Raw genomic sequence first — 5,180 nt, 5'->3', positions numbered from 1 at the left:
AATAGCTAAAATATGAACTAAAAATGCAAATGCAGAAATAGAGTAGAAATACATCAAAGTAGCAATGTATAAGTACTCAGAAAATAACAATAAAAAGGAAGAATACAGAAAAATATCCAAAATAAAAGAAAAAGAGATGTAGTGGTTCACCAAAATAAAAACGCCAGAGATGGCGACCTCCCCACACTTAAAAGGAAGCATCGTCCCTGATGCTCAATCAAGCTGGGTGTGAAGGAGTGTCATCACTGGTAGGGATGGTAGATGGAGGCTCTGTGGTGGTGGTGGGCTGAGAGTCTGGCTGCTGGAGAGGAGGTACTGACTGGACCGGGATCTCCGGATCTGTAGCCTCAATCTGATGTGGGACCTCCTGGGGTGGTACAGTCTGCTCTGCGCCTGCCTGCTGATGGGTCTCTGCCTGGAAAGCAGTCTCCTCCTCGTGCTCATCCTCCACCTCCCCAGATGGCTCTGATGGTGTGTCTGGCTCGGAGGGAATGTCAGCGCCCTGTCGGATCATCAGCTTCAGATGACAACAAGTAGATCTACGCCAAGCAAATTAGTAATGTGCCAGGAGAAATTGGTACAAGAAGCCGTGGGAATATCGTCGCCGGCTGCGACGCTCTAATCTCTCATACCGGCACCGGTTACGGCGCTCCATCTGATCGAGCTGTCTGAATAGGCGGTGCACGAGGCGGTATACGGGCTCAGAGGCAGGTGGAGGGGCAGTGGTGGCAGCAGGAGCAGCAGTGGATGAAGAGGGTCCAACAGATGGTGGGGCAGTATCATCAATAGCAGTAAAAGGTAATGGTCTGGCGCCCAAAGCAATGAAGTTCCTACTGTGAGAAATGATCTTCCTGCAGTCCGCAGCCGGTGGTCTCTCATCGGCATCCTCCCATGGCACGTCAGCTCGACGGCCCAACTGTGTAACCAGATAAGGAAAGGGAAGGGTGCCGCGGACGTGGACCCTGGCTATATAATGCTGGATAAATCGTGGCAGATAAAGGTCCTTACCTTCCATCACACACCATAGGAGGGTGATCATGGCAGCTGGAATCTCTGTCTCATGAGTACTCGGCATCACATAATTGCTCAAGATCTGATGCCATAACCGAGCCTCATCATTTAAGTACACCCGCTTGATACCCTTGGGCAGGGTGGTGTCCTGACCCATCTCCCAAGGAACAGTCGGGTCTAGAGCTATCCTGGCCTTGACAGTCGACTGGTCGGACTTAGGTGGGAGCTGTAGAATGTCCTCGATGGCCTCCTCAGTGACCAATATCTGCTTCCCTCTCAGGTTCACTGCATCTAGGGTAGTGAGGTAGTAGTTGCAGTAGAATTTCCTAACCCAAGAGGCATTGACCTCTGTCAGTGCTCTCTCTAGAAAGAACCAGCCCCGTTGCTTGATTTGCTCAGTGGTGTATTGCTGGAGTTCTTCTGGAATCCTCAGTGTCCTTTCCAGGTAAAAGTTCCTGGAGGTTGCAAAGGCCGGGTACTTTAGCTCACAGTACCGGTTTGCAAATTTCACTGGATCAGTGGCAAGGAGCAGCTGGTCAGCTTTCTCCTGTTGTGTGAAATGTTTCTCCCGCCATGAGGAATCGTGCATGAGGTCAATGATGGACTGAGAGGAATCTGCTCTCTTGCACTTGCCAGTAGCTTTGCCTTTGCCTATTCTCTGAGGTAGACATCCTGAAAAACAGAAAACCAGGAATTATATAAAAGAAATAGGAAAACAATTAGGCAATGAAACACAGGAAACTCAAAGCAGCAAAGGAGAATGAAAATGAGTTAGGTAAATGTGCATTAAGGATTGTATAGCAGTATAAAGGTTTGGAAGGAAAAATGTACAATCCAAAATGTATCAGAATTCAAGTTAAATAGAAAAATTGTCATTATGCCATGGTTAGAAAGTTAGAGGAAATTGAAAAGTCAGAAAAGAGATTTTAAAAAGTTAGTATGGGTATAATTTGAAAAAAGAAGTTAGTAAATTAAAAGTAGTGGGTCAATAAGATGTGAGTAAAGTAAGTGGCATAAAGAAAATATTCCATGTAACAAGGATTCACATGTAGGAAAAGAAGTAACTCATAGCCAAATAAGGAAGACAATTGGATGCTGATTCAAAGGGACATAAAGAAGAATTGGAATCAGAACATCACAGAAGCAGTTTATAAACCAGGAAATCAAAGAGGATAAGAAAGCACGCCCTGGCATTCATGAAATGGTTTGGGTAAAGCAGAGCAAAACAGATTTCAAAATGCCAAACCAAAACATGAATGAAAATAATTTATAGAAATTTGGGCAGCATTCCGGCTAAATATGGTTTATCCCGGAAAATAAACAGCAATTAAAACAGTGCATATGAATTAAAAGGCAAGCTGCAGGTACGGACATATAAGATAAACATGAAAGTTCAGAGTAAAAAGCAGCAAATGCAGGAAATCACAGCATATGAATAAGGTCACAGCAACAGCAGAGTAGCAGATTTGATAAAACAGAAATATGAACAGTGCAAGTAAACAGACCTAAATCCACTAACCACATCCTAGGCTACCTAACAACCTAAATTCCACTACAACATGCATATCTAACTAGCCTAAACATGAACAAAAACGGAAAAATTAACAAAAGCTACGAATGGAGAAAAGGGTGCGTGTTGCGGAACCTGGTAGGCTAAGAAGGAGATTGGGGTAGAGAATGGCTGGGTGGTGGCGGCAGCGGCGTCCGGTGCGGTGGCTGGCGGTGGTGGGCACGGCGGCTGGAACGATGGTGGCGTGGAGGGGAAGCAGTGGCGGAGGAGGGGGGAAGGCGCGTGACTGCTAGGGTTCGCGTGGCTGGGGGGGTTATAGTTTCGAACTCACGCGGCTGCGTGGGCGTGGGGGACGCGGTCGCGTGGGATTGGATATGTGCGTGTGACGCGATCGCATGGGGCATGCGATCGCGTGGGCCAATTTGTGCTAAACGCACAAGGGCAGCACGATGCCAGCCCAACTCTCTAGGCGTTGAGGTTATGCGCCGAATTCCAGGGCACGCGACCGCGTGGGTGACGCGGACGCGAGGGGGGGTGTGTTATCGCAATTGACGCGATCGCATGATTGATGCGGTCGCGTCGCACGCCACTTCTTTTTTTTTTTTAAACTGAAATAAAATGCAGAATGCAGTGATTAACATGAATGCTATGCATGATTCCAGGTTAATATTAAAACGAAAAAGGAAAAATGAAAGTAGTAAACAAGAAATAAATTGAAAAAGAAGCGACCATACCATGGTGGGTTGTCTCCCACCTAGCACTTTTAGTTAAAGTCCTTAAGTTGGACATTGGAAGAGTTTTCTGCTATGGTGGCTTATGCTTAAATTCGTCCAAAAATCTCCACCAGTGCTTGGAATGCCAATAGCCTCCGGGATCCCAAACTAGGCATGTAAAGCTTCTGAGCAGCTTCAAACAGAATATCAGGCTCCCGGAATGACAATTGCCAGGATAGAGTCCATGATTCCAAGCCTTGCTTTTAAATCCGCCTCCGTCTTGATCTACATGTTTCCCTTCGGACGGTTTAAAAAGTAGAATCTCACCATGGTGACCAAACGTTCTCCGTGATCCATGCAATTGAGCATGATACCAATCCGTGTACTTCGAAGTGAAGTGTGGAACCTTGTTGAGCCTTGTGCACCGGCTCTGAGTATGAGCCATTTCCCTTTTGCTCTTAAAGCCGCAAAGAGTTCTAAGCTGGCCATCTGTTTCAAGCAAACCATATTCAAGTGGAAAAGTGAGGATAAGAGTTAAGGATTTTACCCACTTGAAGTTTGTGTTGGGTGGTAATGGCCTTGGGATGGGTGTTACTAGTGGCTCTGCAAGCTTTACTCCCTTGTGGTTGGTGGACGAAATTGTGATCACTGTTCTTTGATTTGCATTTATTGTAGAATTGTGGAACTTAGGATTTTTGGCACGAGTGGACACAACTCCGTTCAACTAACCAGCAAGTGTACTGGGTCGTCCAAGTAATAAACCTTACGTGAGTAAGGGTCGATCCCACAGAGATTGTTGGTATGAAGCAAGCTATGGTCACCTTGTAAATCTCAGTTAGGCAGATTAAAAAGTTATGGGGTTCGAAAATTAATAATAAAAAGAAATAATAAAAGGGATAGAATACTTATGTAGATTCATTGGTAGGAATTTCAGATAAGCATATAGAGATGCTGTATGGCTCAAGGACGCCTGCTTTCCCACTGCTTCTACTCAATCCTTCTTACTCCTTTCCATGGCAAGCTTTGTATAGGGGTTCACCATCAGCGGTGGCTACTTTCAATCCTCTCGGAAAAATGATCCTATGCGGTTGTCAATCGCACGGCTAATCGTCTGGAGGCATCACCCATGGTTGATGGCTACATCCCATCCTCGCAGTGAAAACTAATGCTCACGCACTCTGTCACAGTACGGCTAATCACTGGTTGGTTCCCGCACCTACTGGAATAGAATCCCTTGATTCTTTTGCGTCTGTCACTAACGCCCAGCACTTGCAAATTTGAAGCACGTCACAGTCATTCATTACCGGAATCCTACTCGGAATACCACAGACAAGGTTAGACTTTCCGGATTCCCAGGATCCTACTCGGAATACCACAGACAAGGTGAGACTTTCCGGATCCTCATAAATGCCGCCATCTATCTAGCTTATACCACGAAGATTCTGTTGGGGAATCTAAGAGATACACGTTCAAGCTCGGTTGCATGTAGAACGGAAGTGGTTGTCAATCACACGCGTTCATAAGTGAGAATGATAATGAGGGTTATCTAACTCATCACATTCATCATGTTCTTGGGTACGAATGAATATCTTGGAATAAGAATAAGAGAGATTTGAATAAAAGAAAATAGAACTTCATTAATACTTGAGGTACAGCAGAGCTCCACACCCTTAATCTATGGTGTGCAGAAACTCCACAGTTGAAAATACATAAGTAAAAGGTTCAGGCATGGCCGAATGGCCAGCCCTCTCCATGATCAAGTGACCGAATATTCAAAGAGATTAAACTGTCAAAAGATGTCTAATACAATAGATAAATGTCCTATATATACTAGACTAGCTACTAGGGTTTACATGAGTAAGTAATTGATGCATAAATCCACTTCCGGGGCCCACTTGGTGCATGTTTGGGCTGAGCTTGATCAATCCACGAGCTGAGGCTTCTCT

The sequence above is a fragment of the Arachis stenosperma genome, chromosome 2, assembly GCF_014773155.1.
Source record: "Arachis stenosperma cultivar V10309 chromosome 2, arast.V10309.gnm1.PFL2, whole genome shotgun sequence".
NCBI lineage: Eukaryota > Viridiplantae > Streptophyta > Magnoliopsida > Fabales > Fabaceae > Arachis > Arachis stenosperma.
The sequence above is the reverse complement of the archived record's forward strand: the minus strand, read 5'-3'. Positions refer to the sequence as shown.